We start from the raw sequence: 18,523 nt of genomic DNA on the forward strand, positions 1-18,523 counted from the left end.
CAAGTCATGACAGACCCTCCACATAATCTCCTCTTTCACGATCAGTTAACTTCTTACCCTTCGTCATCTTCACAAAGATCACCAATACTTCGAAGAAACGTATGAAAAATATGGAAACTGCAGTGTTGTCACAAGCTAGTAGTTGCAATGGTAATTACACTATTATATTATATTTATTTTTAAAAAATGACTGATGGCCTTAAAGCTCAGGCAGAAATACTAACTTTGTAAATAACCACATGTTTCTCATAATTATGCATTTACAAATTATGTTTATAGCATTTATTTCTTATTAATGAACTTTAATAATTAATATTATTTGAATCCCTTTTATTTCGTTTTACATTTTCTCAAAAATGTTTACTGGCCTTAAAGTTTTTACTCAGACTGTATACTTATGGGCTCCATAGCTTTGAAGATATTTGTCCTAATTTCATGACTGTCGACCTCGAATTAACATCTAAGTCTCATACATAGCAATAAGTTTAAAAACCGTACTTAAGATTAGTAGTTTTTTATACGTGCTGTTGAAGACAATCTTGAAGTGATATTTCTCAAGGCAAATCAAAATAAACATCGTTGTCGCTCGAATTACTGCGTCAAACTGAGCTAAGCGTCGCGTCAAATCAAGGATTACCTCATCAAATCAAGTGAGAACCGAGAGTCACTTCTCGAGTGCAAAGGCGTAATATGTTTACAAAGAATGAAACCTCATAAAATTTATAAGGAATATCTGCCGAACTCTGCTTTCATGATACATATAAAAGCTAATGTTGCATCTAGTGAAACATCAGGACCTGTCTCTGCGCATGACTTTTTCTACTTTTATCACTTTATAACTTAAATCTCTGACATCTCAGTTCTGGCTGTACTACGAACGTGAAATTAAAGGATAGATGTTTCCTCCTTTGATACTGCCGGGAGCAAGTAATAGAAAGGAACATAACAAAAGTAATTTCTGTGTGTAAAGGAAAACTTGGATTTATATACATATAAGTATGAAAAACCATTCAAATAACAAAATATTTACGTTCATAAAATTTAACAATAACTGAGACAGTCTCGGAGGGGGTAAAACTCATAAAATTATTATTCAATCATTTGCTAATAGAGACCTGCACAGTATAAATCAATAGCATTTATAGTACGGTGGTATATTTGAAACTATGGTTTCACCCACAAAACTGTTCAAATGTAGATTTCCTGCTGCGTACGAATTTAAGAGATTTTAGCGATAATACCTTAAGGTATGACTAAGTATAGATCATAGTATAATTATCTTAAGCCTTTTGTCTCCCAGACGGGAAAGCGTTTATGAATCTGATTGCTGTACCGAAGGGCCCGGGCTAGAATCTTGGAGAAGGTGCCCACCAGCGGCCGAGCGGTAAAAGTTGTTGAACACTCGTAGTTCAGTCCGAGCTTCGAATCCCGAAAGGGCTAACTGCATGGGCATTTTCATGGTTTTCTTCATGTGTAACATGTATACGAGTCAGTTTCCCTCTCCTTAGGAAAATAGCCCTCGTGTGGTTTGCCGAAATCAAATAAACCAAACCAAGCCAGTCCTGGAGAAAATTCATGGATATAAATAGAAGCCTTTTACAGAAGGCAACGACGGTTTGCCTATTAGGTGCCTCCATAATAAAATAACCACCGCTTCTGGCTTTAGTAATAGCCAAAGTAAATGGCTGGCCGACATTTAAAGAAAATCCTGAGCTTTCGAAAATCCTTGCTCGTAAACAGCACATAAGCATTTTAATCTAAATTAAGATAAATACTATTAGGCTTCATTTGCGCTTTCCGTACAAACTATATTGAATGTTATTGCTTATAGAAATAACGTTTCAAACAAAAAAAAAAAAAAAAAATCTCCAACGAACTCGGTTTTAGGATCAGTTATCCAAACATTACATTGTAAGATAATAGAAAAAAAGATATCTTTGTATATTTTTTCCCCTCAACACCTAGTTGCGAATCAGTTACAGAAACATCAATTTCTTAAATTCACACCAATTTATCACAAAGCAGTTTTGTCACTCTCGCTGTATATTATATCAAAAACTGTTCCTTTCTAAACTCGCCAAAAATGCTACTAATGGAAGCCAAGAAACGCATCAAATACGCAACAACCTACATTGGTTTTTAAAAATTAAGAAAAAATCATAAAAATAGCGATAACGTGTTCAAAAATAAGCCAATCCGTATAAAATATGAATAAGAAATCAAATGGTGTGGTGTGTGTGTGTGATTATGGCAAAGCCTCGAGGGCTATCTGCCTAAGGGGACGGATGCCATCGTGGAGGACTTTCTAAGGGAAACTGGCTCGTATACACGTTACACATGGGGAAAACCACGAAAACGCCCATGCAGCCAGCCCGTTCGCGGGATTCGAACCTCGGACCGAACTACTACTGTTCAGCGACTTTACCGCTCGGCCGCTGGTGTGCCCAGAAATCAAATGAGAATGACTGAGTATACTTGCAGTATATAAATTAGTGGCGATGCAGTCAGAATACGTCAACTGTGAGGAACATAAAACTTTTTAATTGAGGGAAAGCCTGTACATTTCGCTGTGATCCTGAGATAAGAAATCTGGGATAGGCAATTCCAAACAATGACCTCCAGGTGTCATTTGCCCGAAGAACTGCGATAGAGAGTTATTGATAGCTTCGAGGTAAGACAAAATCAGGCAACAATTTGTAACCATAGATTCAGCCAAGGGCGGGCAACCACTACGACGAGTGAGCGATGACCGATGCGCAAGAAGGTAAAGAACCTCAACTCAGATCCTCCTTTGTTGCAGCCACTGGAAGGTCGGTGTCAAAGCCAAGCGTGGCTTTGACACTTCATGAAAGTGGTCATAGAAGGGAATGTTTGAGGTGGGTGTGTCAACATGTCCACAGGACGGCTCATCAGTGGAGGGCATATCTCTTTACGGATGAGTCCAGGTTTAGCCTCTAGAGTGATAGTAGGCGTTATTTCATTTGGAGAGAACCTGGCAGCCGTTATCATACATCAAACATCCGTGAAAGAGATGTATACGGAGGAGGCAGTATCTGTGTTCTTTGGGTGAATCCACAGATCTCCATGCCTTTCACTTGGAACCATGAATGCCCAGGCGTATAGAGATAACATCCTTGATGCTTATGTGCGCCCTTGTGTCAAGGCAATACGTGATAATTTCCTACTACAAGAAGACAACGTGAAACTGCACAAGCCTCGCATCATTCATGATTATCTTAAGCAACAAACAATTCAGCACATGAAGAGGCCAGCTCAATCATCGAACCTGAATTCTGTCGACCATGTTTGGGATGCTTTAGGAAGACGTACAACTGCTCTCGATCCTTCTATTCAGATCCTTTCCACGCTTGCAACTGCTTTTCAAGAGCAATGGCTCTCACTTTCTACGAAACTGATAGACTGCATAAATTGATAGCATCGCATATTGCTGTATATGTTGTACTGCTCCTATGGCATATCATATACACTGAAGGTAATTTTCCTATACCACACTGACATACTCGATTTGTTCATTTCATATATATATATATATATATATATGCTAATTTCTATAGCATCCTAATTGCCTGGCAATTTCTTTTCATGATGTTTTATACTGTATTCTGTGGGTCAATTTCATTAAATTTTACAGGTAACTTTCTGCGTAATCATCATCTTTGCGATTTTTCCTTAATGAATGATGATACCCAGTGTAGGATATCCTTCTTATATAATCCAAGTGTGATATTGGTCGAAAAACTATTGTGAATATAAAATTTAAATACATTTTAATTTCTAAATGAGCTTTTATAACAATTACGTATTTATACAGGTTGACTCAAAAGTCGCTTTCATCAAACTTTCAAAACTTGTGGAATTTCGAAAGAAAGAATTTTAATTGTAATTCGTTTCACTAATTGGTACACCTATAATGTTTCAATAACTGACACACTTATATGTTATAAGGAAGATATATCAATAGAAATTCTAGTTATCCTTTATGCTGTCAGCTTAAAAAACCTTTTGTTTGTTGCAAGAAGGAGATGAGATTTTTCCCAATCATAACGAATTTTAATGATTGAACATTACTTCCTAACGTATTCTTACGGAAAATTTATTGGAACGCTTAATTTTTTTTCAAATATTCGTGAACCTAACAAGACAATGCTTCAATGCCTTTCCTCCTGGTAACCTTATTCCGATGAAATGTAAGCATTTACCAGAAGAAATGATATGGCCGTTCATCTCTTCTCAATTTGAACAAAATTAACGAAGTCATAAGCAAAATGTGGGAATAGTCAACATGGAGTGGTAGAAAATTGGCATCGGAATCAAATTTTTGCGTTGCGAAGAAATGTTCAATCATAAAACTTCGTTCTGTTTCAAAAAAAAAAAAAAAAAAAATCTCCAATTTGTACCAAACAAACGCTTTTTAGAGCTAACAATATAAACTGCAACATAAATCTCGAGTGATATCTTAATTGTGACAGTATAAGGATGTCATCCATACAGTTAATTTGAACTTAATATCCATGTTAGAGTTACCACAACTTTTAGAAGTTTGATGTGCGCGACTTTTCGATCACCCTGTATTATAGGAGTGAGTGATCGACGGGAGCAGGCGAGCATCCTCTCCCGGCCATGTGATTAATTGGTATAGCGCTGCGTCCACCTTTATAGATATACAGATACCTAACAAGAATATGCAAGTCAAAAATTATATATATATATATATATATATATAGTGTATATAATAAAATATGTAAGTAAAAAATTATATGTATATATATAATGTATATAATAAAATATGTAAGTCACAATATATATATATATATATAGTGTATATAATAAAATATATAAGTAAAATTATATATAGTGTATATAATAAAATATGTAAGTAAAAAATTATTAACTTTAATTTGGCAATGATAATTCTTATTCCCCATTTAAATTTAGGTACCTCCCCTTTCTGTTCTAAATTGTTTATAACAATTTTATTAGACTGCGTTTTTCCAAATTAATTCGTTGATACTTGCGTATGTAATCCTCATGAATTGCAGATGCCTCACCCTATCGAATACCTCAAAATTTAAACCAAGGAACAAAGTCTTTAAATACCGATGTTACTATTCCGCAGACGTTTTTTTCCCCTGCTTCGCCTTACTGCTAGCCAAGGGATAGATTGCTTCCTGCTTCGTCCTTAATCTAGGAAGATGCAAGCTCTACAGATCTGTTGGGCCAACGGCGCATCCGTAATCAAGGCTTGCTTTATTAGGAAAATAAAATTATAAAATTATGCATTTAAAGCAACGGCCACAACTGAAAGAATTTCTTCTATATATTCTCCCACCTTAAGTATCCACGCAGCTGTTTTTGCAAATCCTTGAGTCATCTCCTGCATTATTATATACATATACGTTGTTTTAATTTACATCTCTACATATAGTGAAATATACGTATATGAAATAGGGAAATATACATAAGGTTTGAGTTTATTAGGAAAAGAAATTCTGCATATGATGTCTGAGGAAAAGGCGTAGCGTAACTTAGCATAGGTGTAAAAAATACGTCATATGCATTGTTATGTAGCTTTTTGTATTTGGTTTTAATTTGTGTAGCCTATTTAACTTTAGATTTAAAAGTGGTTTTTAATATTAGCATTCTGAGTTTGACTTCAATTTTTTTCAAGAATTAGGGAACTATGTTTGTGTTATAACTGTTTTATGTAACTTGTAATGGTTTTTATTTAATTTTTCTTTGTAATTTTTGTCTAAAAGAATGTGAAAGCTTATTCTGGTTTATCTGTTTTTTCTTAAAAATCTTAGTTAGTACCGGGTGGTCATAATTAAACTGACAGTGCTCACAGTGTTCTGTAGTGCGATCTATTTGCGAGAATAACGCCACATTTTGTAGGAAGATTAAACAAACGGGGGACAAAGGATTCCGCGAAAAAAAATTAGTTCCAAAAGACACCGCTAGGGAAATATTTGGCGCTGTGTAATAGAAAATAGAGTGTTAACAAATGCAAATTAATACGGAATAAAATTACCTTTTGTTATAGATATGCCTTATGGACTATGGATATGCCTTACAGTACGGTATGGAAAATCTTGCGAAAGCTTATCAACTTCTGTCCGTACAAGATCAGCCGTGTACAGGAGTTACTGTACCCCGACCATGATAAGCGATTGATTTTTGCTCTCACCTTTCTTGCCGGAATGGAGGTGGATGATGCTTGGCCGTGGAAAATCTTATGGGGAGATGAGGTCCACTTTTACCTGAATGGAACTGTGAATATCCAGAACTGCCGAATTTGAGATGACAAATCACCACATGCAGTCACAGCAATTCCCTTGCATTCACCAAAGGTAATTGTTTGGTGTGGGTTCACAGCGGAATTTATCGTAGGTCCATTGTTCTATGAGACCATTACCCCGACAGGACCGGAAACCTGTTCTGTTACCGGAGAGAAATATCGCCACATGTTGAACAGTTTTGTCATTCAGGCACTTCAGCAAAGACAATGCCTGGGGGAAATCATTTTCATGCAAGATGGAGCCCCTCCACACGTTGCTGTACGGTGGCAACAGATGCTAAGACAGAAATTCACAACAGGAAGAGTCATTAGCCGCTACTTTCCAAATGCATGGGCACCTCGGTGATCTGATCTTACCCCATGCGACTTCTGGCTATGGGATTACCTTAAGTCCAAGGTCTATCAAAGAGTGGTCCAGAACCTGGCTACGTTGAAGGATAACATATTACGGACTGTACGAGAGATTCCTGCAGACATGTTACTTTCTGCTATTGTGCATACTGTGCACAGAATGCAATACGTGGTCCACAACAACGGCAACCACATTGAACCTCATTTGAATGCAAAATAAAAGGTAATTTCCGTATTGATTTGCCTTTGTTAACACTCTATTTTCTATTACACAGCGCCAAATATTCCCCTAGCGGTGACTTTTTGGAACTAATTTTTTTTTCTCGGAATCCTTCGTCCCCCGTTTTATTTAATCTTCCTACAAAATGTGGCGTCATTCTCGCAATAGATCGCACTACAGAACACTGTGAGCACTGCCAGTTTAATTATGGCCACCAGTTATTTTAAGTTGAATTATGCTTTTGAACTTGAAAACTTAGTCGCTTAATCGTGATAAGCATTTACCATTTGTTTTATTAGCTTACATAACTGGAACTGGGAACTTACAGGCTTTAGATGATTGCCTAGCTTTTCCCTTATATTAAAGAGGAAAAGCTCCGCCCAGTCGGTATAGTGGTCAGGGAAGCTGACTGCGATGCCGAAGGGCCTGGGTTCGAATCCCGGAGAAGGCATGGTTGTAACTGTCCGTCCCTTCACAGGAAAGGCGATCGTGGCCGACATATTAGGTGCCTCCATAACAAAGAGACCACCACATCCGGCCTTGTATAGATTAATGGACTGGATTACATTTGTAATTGTTCACAATCTACCATTGGAAAAAAAAAATATATGGGAAAAGCTGGGCAATCAGCTAAAGCCATGATTTAACGTTACCTATTGACCTTTTGACTCAATCTAAATTTAAGACTTATGAAGGCGGTGAAACGTACTCTGAGGATTTATGTACATATCATTTCAAGTAGTCAAAATAAAATTAACTACTGCAGCTGAGAAACAGGAATCCTTTAGATAATCGAAGTCTTACCGCAAAGCTATACGTGTAGGTTATAAGGCACCTGCCTTCTTAGCATGCCTTCGTAGTGTAGTGATCTGCACGCTGGGCACATATTCCAGAGGTCCGTGGTTCGATTCCCATCGAGAACGTTGCTAATTTTTCATCTCTCCTGCTTTCAAAAATTACCTAATGTCTCTATAAGGTGATGCGGTTTATTTATATACACCGGTGGTACAGCCAGTTACAGCTAAGAAGTTGTGCAAATTTAGCAAAAACCTTATCGAATTTTCGAGAAATTATCACAGATTAATTTCAAAATAGAATTGATGAAACCTATTTGCTGCTGGAAATTTAAAACTAAACTACTATTTAAAGGGCACTCAATCAAGTAGTATACAGAAAGGTTATCTTAGCTTGAACTTAACCAACCACCATCAGAGGACACTGCTTTGAATGCTAACTCATATTTCTATGTAGTTATCGATGATAATGCTTCAATAAGATGGGACAAGTTAGCAATAAAAGTAGATTAATGTGCATAAGAGAACGCTACTAAACGGAAAGAGTATCTGGCATCTTGTCGAATGAATGTATTACGAAAGTTGACCGCTTCTAATTGTTAATATTGACAACCTGACTCAAGTCAGACAAGCAAAAACTGTATTAAAAATTATTTTTCCACTTTGCCCGAAGAGGTTTTTAAAATCTCATTTTCAACAAGACATTCTTTTAAGTGAATTATATCCTTGATATTATCTTTGAAACTCATTCCACACGCAACTGCATTAATCGAAAGAAAACTCCAGGAAAATATTTTTTTTATAATAAATTATCTTTGCTTAACTGCCCATATAGTGAAAGCAGTTTCAATCATTTTATCATTTCTAATTTACGGTTTATATTTCCAATTTAAAATTGAGTAAGATTTTTAACATCAGAAGATAGCCTCATTTTTTTCGCTGTAAACCCTGATCTGGGGTAATTCAGTATACCCTTAAATAATAAAACATATTAATGCAGTACATTCTAAGGTATATTTACTTTCAATGTATTCGCAAATTCATTCTGCTTTGCACTTATCACATGTTCTTTCTCCAACATTGAATCGGAATCCTTAAAACGGTAGATGTTTATAGGAAGAGTGCCCGCGAATCCTAGATACAGTCCCTCTCGTCAACGAGAGCAATGGAGTGCAAGAAATGAGTGAGTGACGAGTCATTCGAATGGAAAGCGGGTTCCTTTACCAGTTGTATCCGCGACACCAAGGAACTCCGGTTCATCATAGCGGCACACTTTGCTTCAAATAAAGTCGTCTAGAGCTGTGTTGTTTCGCTTAGAAAAAGACGGCAGAGAATTTTTTTCCCACTGAAGTGATCTATGTATGATCTTAACGTTTTCACGGTTGCGTTTACTTGACATTCCTATAGATTTTTACAATATTTTTTCTTTAAAAAGAATCTCCTTCCAAATGCTCTGAAGTGAATTTCTAAAGAATTCTTTTATATAAATATTCGAAGGAAGTAACAAATACCAGCGGGTCCTACTCAAAGTTCTGCATTATTTGCTCTACATGAAAGCTTTTGAAGTTTCAATGTATTTCTATGAAATGAAAATATTAATATTTTGAGCAAACTTAAGAAATCAATTACTCAGATGTCGCTGTTTTAAAAAAAATTGTTCGGGAGAGTTCTTTAAGGAAATATTTTCTTGAGAAATAGACTTCTTCTTGGGTCCATTGTTCTTATAATCGCACCTCTTTCTTGAAAACCGCTTTGAATAATTTTATAGCTATGGACATAAAGTATCCGTTAATGGAATCGTTTTCAGGATTCCTATGTTTTATGGAAAATAAACAGCAATACAATTTTAGGAATACTCTGTTTTTCATATTTTAGCTCTTACCCTTTGTTCTACAGTTTGCCTCTTTCATCTTTCAGAATTAAAGGATTTCAAATCGTACTGCTCAGTTTTACTTACAATTTGTAGTTTTGCAAATTTCAAAGTTTGCCGCATTTTATACATGTTTGTCACAAAGTTAAAAGTAATATTCCTAATTCTCATTGAAATTGTATCTTTGACATCGTTTGTTCTAACAAAAAGGAAGGAAACTAGAATTAAATTGATAGATTGTTTTTAATTCAAAGAATAGAACGCTATATATTCGAAATTTCTGTTGCAGATAAAATGCCATTTTCATAGGTCATACAAAACAAAAGGTCACAAAAATGGGGCCCAGCATTTAAACATTAGTATAGTAAAGAAGAAAAATGTGTTTAAAATTAATACAAATGCAGAATTGCAAACCTCTGTGTAAATGCATAGTATTAAAATGCGGTAGCATTTAATTGCCTAGACTGTGAGTACGTCTAGAAATATTTTTGAAATGTTTTCCGATTGCAGCGAATGTAATTTATGTCTGTGACTTTATTTCGAGGATTTTTAACTTAACACTTTATTATGTAGATTTTACCTAAGCTACTTCCACTCTATTTATTGCTGCTTGAAAGTGCATACTTTCTTCTTTGATTTGAAATAATGCAGACATTTATATAAATTTCACGTTATGCTTTCGAACTTCAGAATTATTTAAGTTTCTCTAGTGGCGTTTTATTGCAACAGCCTCCAATTTCAGTTTCAAATTAATTTCACATTGCAGTTATGTACTAGCCTCTTATATCTCAACTGACATAGAGGATATACATTTATATAGTTCTTTATATAGCTGTATGTATACTTTATATTTGCACATAAATATAAGTTTACTTTATACTTACACATAAAAGTAAATAAAGTTACATCCTCTATTTCATTTAAAACGTAAAAATACATTACAAACTATTAAAAGGAAAGGGAGTATATTAGCTCTTTCTTTGTAAAATTTTACATGATGAAGAAGAAATAGGGGTGATATAATAAAGGAGAACGATTACTTACTTACAGCTCAAAGCTAGTGTTGAGATGGAAGGTAAACCTCAGTAGCGAAACGGTTGTAAATGCATGCGACGCTGTAGAAATTGTAATTTTAATTGAATTGCATAGTTTAAATTCTCATTAACATGAAAAGATTTTAATTAAGGCAAAAATCAAAAGCGAAAACTTAAGGAAGAAACTTTAAATTATGGAATGAAAATACCAACTTGTTAGAAAAATATTATCGATTCCTAATCCTTCGAAAAACTAGAAAAAAGATCTAAAATTTTATGAGATTTATCTGAAGGAAATATACATCTCGAATTGCTTAAAAATGTAACAGCTTATTAACATATAAGAAACAAGAGCAAAACTAGTTGCAACATTACAATTAAAACCATTTTAATAAATTATAAAACATATTGCTGAATGAATATCAGTTACTCAAAAATTGGAAATTGTATTGGAAACAGAGGTTTGCACATGTGTTTAAGCAGCATTTTTCTATCGAAGTGGAATGGAACTAAAAGTACAATGTTAATTTAAGCTATCATTTCAAATATGATGCATTTCAAATGATCAAATTACGATACATTTAGTTCATAAAAACAAACTGCATTATAACACTCATCGAGATATTTCACCAGCGCAGAACTAAAACTAAAAGTAGAATGTTAATGTGGAACTAAAAGTAGAATGTTAATTTAAGCCGTCATTTCAAATACGATGCTTTGCACATGTAATTCAAAAAAAAAAAAAATACAAATTGCATTATAACACTCATCGAGATATAACACCAGCGCAGAACTAAAACTAAAAGTAGAATGTTTAATGTGGAACTAAAAGTAGAATGTTAATTTAAGCCGTCATTTCAAATACGATGCTTTGCACATTTAATTCAAAAAAACAAATTGCATTATAACACTCTTTGAGATATTACACCAGCTCAGAATTAAAGGAACATATTTAAGAACTGACATTTCTGCTTTATGGAAAATATTCATGCAAAATTAATATCAATAAACATAATACCATAACATTAAATTTATTAACTCAAAGGGAATTAGGTTTAAATTTATATACATTTTTCTATTTTAGTAGTTTATATAAATGGTTCGTTAGTTTTAAATTTATTTAGTCTTTTACATTTCACTGTTGTTGGCTATGACATTATTGATGCGTGTCTCCATCAGGATACTTTGAATAATCCTTATTTACTCATGCAAATTCAAGCACATTTTCATGTAAATTTGGCAGCCTAAAAACTGTCGAGTGATTAAACAACTAAAAATTGTTTTAGTTTAATTTATTAAAACCTTAAAAGTCTTCATTATGATCCTATTCAGACATTGCTTTAGGATTTAAAATATCATTAGAACTCTATTTGTCAAATTACGGAGAAGGTTTAAAATTATCCTAATTGGTAAAACTAAATAGTAAGTGGATTAATTTCGCGATAACGTGAATCGAGTATGCAAATAAAATATTATTTTTTAATTAATTGCAATAAAATATTTCCTGTTAAATTATGCACACTACAAACTCAATAAAATAGTTGCTATGCAAAAAAAAAAAAAAAAAAAAAAAAAAAAAATATGACCAAATGAGAGAAAAAAAGTACAATTACTATAGATAACGCTATGCAAAAAAAAATTATCTAAATATATCTATTACGAGCATTTTGGAAAACGAGCGCAAATGATCTTTGATGAAAATGGAAGAAATAAAACAATTTTAAAATCGTTTTAAGTTTTTCGTATGATTAAGACCTCAGAAAGAGACATCTAGAAATTCCAATATGAAATTTAAAGCAAGAATGTTTTCATTTAGATGTAAAGGATTTTAGTTTACTAACACTTAATTTAATCTCGTGTAATGCAATTTAAAATATTAAATAGAAAAATACAGAAATAAATTTATGTTTATTTAGCTTATTAATAACACGAGTTGAAATAAGAACTATAGGGAGCATAATTTGAGTATTAGAAATGTCTAAATGCATTCCGACTCAAATTAAGCATATGCCATATATACTGAAATTTGTGAGGGAAAAGGGATTAACTCATTAACAACGTAAATGATATATTTTTCATTTCTCGTCTTTCGGTATTTTAGAGAAAGAGATAACGTCACTAGATAGCAGGGTTTGTGATCATATCGATTTAATTTTAAAGGTTTATGAAGAGCAACCCGTTGTTGATTCATTTGAGAATTCGAAGCGAAGCGATGAATATCTTCTTAATGTCTCGAGCAGTGGTATAGTGACAATGCAGTGCTGCCATTATTTTCAGCACAACAACATTTTACTGCTTTAACTCACTCCTGCGGAAAATGGAGCTAGAAACATTAAGCTCCGTTTTTCTATGTATGCACTACTCAGAAAGATATTTAGTATTCTTGACACATGAAAGTTTTAACATACTAATTAGGCATAGATGTAATCACAAGAGCAGAATGGGCCACTGTTTGAGATAGGGTGAGAAAGAGTTTATTCACTATTCAGAAGAATGCTAATATTTGTCCGGGAAATGTTATTAAGTTCCTTTACGATTGACACATCTGAGTCAAAGTTGCCTGCGCATTAGGCATTGTGAGATTTTAGCCTGCGTCAGTTTCCAAGAACACTAAAACGTACTGAAAGGAAAAGGAAAGGAAGAAATGCGTATACTTTATTTGAAGGGCATCTTTAATGGAAAGAGTCCATGTTCTGCTGTCGGAGTGTTTTTACTCATACAGTTTGTGTTTTGTCTCACGGAGAAATACATTTAGATTTCAGGTAAAGACAGAAAGTATTTTTCTTGAGATTAAAGCGAAGACATTTAGAAAATTTAGTTTGGCATGAGCTCTTTAAGGTAAATTCCAGTTCAAGTGAATTGCGAAGATGTCTGTTCGGTTGTCTTGGGTTTTCGGTCGGGATAAAAGCTTATATTTTTCACGTTTCAGAATAGTACGCAATGCAGTTGTTAGTTTTTATTAATACTTCCCATATGAATGAAAGTAAAATGATGCGAGTAACATAGATTTGGATTAAAAGAAACCCTAAGTTTTTAATTAAAAGGCTATAGAAAAGCATTTTTATTTAAGATATGCTAAAATATTTCATATTTTGTTTAAATTATAAAAATATCTAATTTGAATTAGCTTGGATTTAAATATGCTTAAAGAAAGAGAAATAATAGAATTATGTATATCATGTACAAATAGGCAAGTACTTTTACTTTTGCACATTTATATAATTGACAAATTGAAGAAATGTGAAGATTCATAAATTAAGTGCAAGAATGTTATTTAATTTTAGCAATTCGAAGTAAAATATTTTACATTAATAAAAAACTATAAAAATGAAAGAAGATAGAAATGATTCGGCATAAGATTTCAGATTTCCTTTTTTTTCTGTTTAAAGGAGTTTAATGGATTAAATAAAATGGGAAGCAAATAACAGATGTAGATTTACATTGTCAACCGAAATATCTCCTCGTGTAATGATTCCATGCTAAATACCATACATCCCGGCGTATAACGAACATCTTTAATACACACAAAAAAAAAAAAAAAAAAAAAAATAAGATCGAAACTTACTGGTGCCCGTTATTACGCCCGGTATAAAAATGTTCGATTAAAATAAAAGCAAAGAACATTATAAAATAATTCGTATATGAATTTATTGCTGTTTGTTAAAAAAAAATTACATACCATATGAACTTAAAAATTTTCTTCATCGGATAACATGAAAAGTGCGTCATCTTCGTCTCCCGTTATATCGTCAGATTCATCATCGTATTCTATTTCATCTTCATCATCATTGTTACTCTAATCCATAAATAAATAATCATCATCATCCTTCCATCTTTCACAAACACCAAACATACTTGTTACAGCACGATTTTCATTTTCTTTCGCAAAACGAACGGTGTGGTGGTGTATTTAATTATGGCAAAGCACACTAGGGCTATCTGCCTAAGGGGAGGGATGCCTTTGTGTTGGACTTTCTAAGGGAACTGGCTGGTATACACATTACACATGGGGAAAACCACGAAAACACCCATGCAGCCAGCCAGTTCGCGGGATTCGAACCTCGGACCGAACTACCAGTGTTCAGCGACTTTACCGCTCGGCCGCTGGTGGGCGCAAAACGAACGGCTTTGCATTTGAAACCAGCACTGTGTTTCTTTTCGCGAGAGTCAAATTTATTTGTATTTAGAGTATTTCAACTAAAACAAATGCGATTTACTAAAGGCTTCGATTCTCACTTCAGAATCATGGCTTCAAATGACTATATAGAGAAAATATTTAACTCCTAATTCCAAGAATTCATTCAAGTTGAAGTGTACTTTTACTCCAAATTATATCCCCCTTTTCTCGAAACTCTACAATAGCATTCTTTGGACATTTGCGTTGAATACTATCCACACTCTTTGCAGGACTATTTACTCCCTCAACCATTTAACCCTTTCCGGCACGCTACCTTTTATAGTCGGAGTTTTGATAAAAAGAAAAAAAAAAGGTAGGCAGTCTATTTAGGCCTAAAGGAGTACACAAGCAAAATTTAGTGAAGATAGCACTGAGAAACAATGAATGCAGACTCTCAGTTGTCCTAGATTATCGGTGAGCCCGGTCTGGGCACACCTAAGGTTCACCGTTTGATTTTAGGCAAGATTTAATGGTAAAAATTTAAAACTAATATATAATAACGAGATTAGCATACAGCCAAAAAATAACATAGAAATTTCTTTTCAAACAATTCCTTTTATATCCTAAAATAATCTGGAGGATTTCTTTGAAAAATGAGGGTCATAAGTGGCTAAAATATATGGACTGGTTTGTGTTGAGCTGCCATCTACTATAAATAAAGGAGGTTCAGAGTAACCTATAAATCCTTTTTCATTCAATTTTTCTCTGCGTACAGAAGGAAATTTTCAGGTGTGTCCAGATCGGACACACTGTGCCGCAAAGGGTTAGCCCATACACATATTGTTCCCCTTATAGCTTTGTCAATTCAGTATGCCAATGTTTGAAAGTCTAGGACAAATCTTCGAATAAATGACGTTAAAAGATAAGAGCATTGCACATCTATCTTTTAGTTTTCTTCGTGAAGAATTGGGTACCGGTTATAAGGCGAAGGTAACTCAAAATTTAAAAAATGTAGCTTGAAATTATAGATGTTCGTTATACACCCCTGCACGTTATACGCCAGAAAATACAGTAAATTTGTTTAAAAGTTTAGCACATAATTTGCGAATAAATGTAAATTATAATTGCAGGAACATTTAATCCAGTTTAGTATCGGAAATTACAAATTTATGTTAAATGTTTCTCTAAATTTTAGCGAAAAGTTCCGAGACATAGTTATATTATATATATATACTTAGAGAAGTAGACAAATTATTACGAGAATGAATATACACTCACGTTTGTGAAAATTGCAACACCAAGAAGGAATCGTCATAATTGAATGCAATTTAATACACAGTTGAGTGGTAGTGGTACAAATAAATGATTAAATGTTCAAAGCAAACAAACAAGAACAAGAGATCAGAATCAGTATTTTGTGTGGCCACCACGCGCCGCAATAAGTGCTGCTACACGACGTGGCATGGAGTCAAACAAAGTTTGAATGTCTGACTGAGAAAGAGCATTCCATATCGTTTGTACGCGTACCCAAAGTTCGTCTGCAGACGCAACAGGACGAGGATCACGAGCAAGACGCCGACCAATGACATACCACACATGTTCAATTGGCGACATATCCGGGGAACACGCAGGCCAAGGAAGAAGCTGTACCTGCTGCGCTGCAAAGAAGGATTTAACAATCCGAGCAGTATGAGGGCGGGCATTGTCCTGTTGAAATACAGCGCCTGGCAAGCTTTGAAGGAAGGGAACAGCTTCGGGCTGTAGAACTTCACGGATATACCGGTTGCTGTTCAGATTGCCCACAATTCGTAGCAATTGAGATCGTCTATGATATGCTATGGCGCCCCAGACCATAACTCCGGGTGTTCGTCCACTGTGGCGTTCGATAATGCACTCCGGAAGGTGGCGTTCACCGTCATAGCGTCTGACACGAATGCGGCCATCATGGTACCACAAATTAAAGCGGGATTCGTCAGAAAACACGACATGCTGCCAATCAGCACGCCAGTCTCTATGCTGATTGGCCCATTGTAGCCGCAGGCGGCGATGGTCGTGCGTTAGGGTGATCCTGTATAAAGGAGTCCGTGCGCGCAGTCTACACTGCAGCAGACGTCTACGAATTGATGAAGCACACAATGAAACACCTGTAGCTATTGACCACAGTACTGCCAATTGTCTAGAGGAAGCTGTACGGTCCGTCCGCGCCATGCGGACCAAGTGTCTATCATCGCGAGCTGACGTCACATTTCGGGGTCCACTCCCGGATTTCCGAGTTGTCCGACACTCGTCCGTCCACTGCTTCCAAACGCGCATCACTGTGCTGCTGTTACGCTGCACACGAGAGGCTACTGCACGATACGACAATCCAGCTTCACGAAGGCCGATGATTCTCCCTCGTTCAAACTCTGTAAGTTGTTAAAATCTCGCTCTCTTTCGTCGACGAGGCATAAGTACAGATTGAGTTAACGTTTACCACTAGCAGATAACCACCGATAACCATAGATGCCTCGCTACAGCCGTCTATTTATTCGGATCCATCAGCCGTTCAGAGGGCGCTGCTCAGCATACGCATGCGCTACGGATTTGCAATTCTAATCATTTGCATATCATGCGCTACTTTGCATTTCCTGAAAATTTCAGCTCACTCGCGTAAGTCCTTCATGGTGTTGCAATTTTCACAAACGTGAGTGTATGTACGAACAGGCTAATTATATCGAAGTTTAACATGTACGTGGTTATTAACATGTACATTATCAACACATGGTTAGAAACTCTTCAGAATAAAATGATCAGAATAGTACAATTACGCAGATAAATAATAAAGAGAGCACATATTCAATTTTTTGTTTTGAACTTCTTAAATTATGGTTTTCATGAGAATCTTTATAATATCCACCACAAATGTTGTATTTTATTTGTGGTTTTTCTAGATTTTCTTGGTTTTTGAAAAAAAATCTTTATCGAAAGGCAGCATTTTTTTTTTTCCTGTGTGAATATTTGATCTTTCATGTACTGAATAATATCAGATTTCAAATCCTGAGACTTCAGATTTAGTTATTAGATACTTTTCATCATAAATTAAAGTAAATTTATGTTTTAATGATTTTTATATTAGATGAATTATAAAATTCTCCAGAAATTCTGCATTTAACCAAGAAAATAATCATTTTGGAAATTAAATCCTTTTTGAAAAATAAATCTGATCTATTGCAAAATTTATCAGACCTTTTTTAATTAAATAATGAATAACCAGGAATTTATGAATTTCATAAAAGGAAAAGTCACGTAATTATGCCATAAACTATACCTCAATTTATTAGGTAACATTTTTGAAAGGAAATGTTTTCGGCTATATTTCAAAGATACTAATAAAATGTAGACAGACATATTAGAATTCATTTAGTTAATTAAGAATTATTTATTTATTTGATATCTAAATATACAAAATTAATAACTAAGGTGATAGTTCTTAATTTTATATTACTTTCGGTTAATTTAAGTTAAGGCAAAACAGAAATAGTCCACTTTTTATTAAATTTATTAAGGTTTTGTCAGATGTTGTAAGAAGGGACATTTCGTACCCTTCTTTAAGCTTCGTTTAGAATGACAATTAATCTTTAAATGTGATTTTTATGGGCAGGAGAATATTTTTTACCACATTCACAATCATATTTTGTATTATTAACTTATATTTGTAAATTTTATATATTTACAAAGTACCTAAATACTATTACGATTAAATGTTCCATAAATCAGATGTTTATAATTTTTAAAAGAAAATTATACTGCGTACCAAACTGCAAGTATCAGACGAACTTGGA

This window comes from Stegodyphus dumicola, chromosome X1, assembly GCF_044657685.1.
Source record: "Stegodyphus dumicola isolate Sdum_Otavi_A_Nest chromosome X1, ASM4465768v1".
NCBI lineage: Eukaryota > Metazoa > Arthropoda > Arachnida > Araneae > Eresidae > Stegodyphus > Stegodyphus dumicola.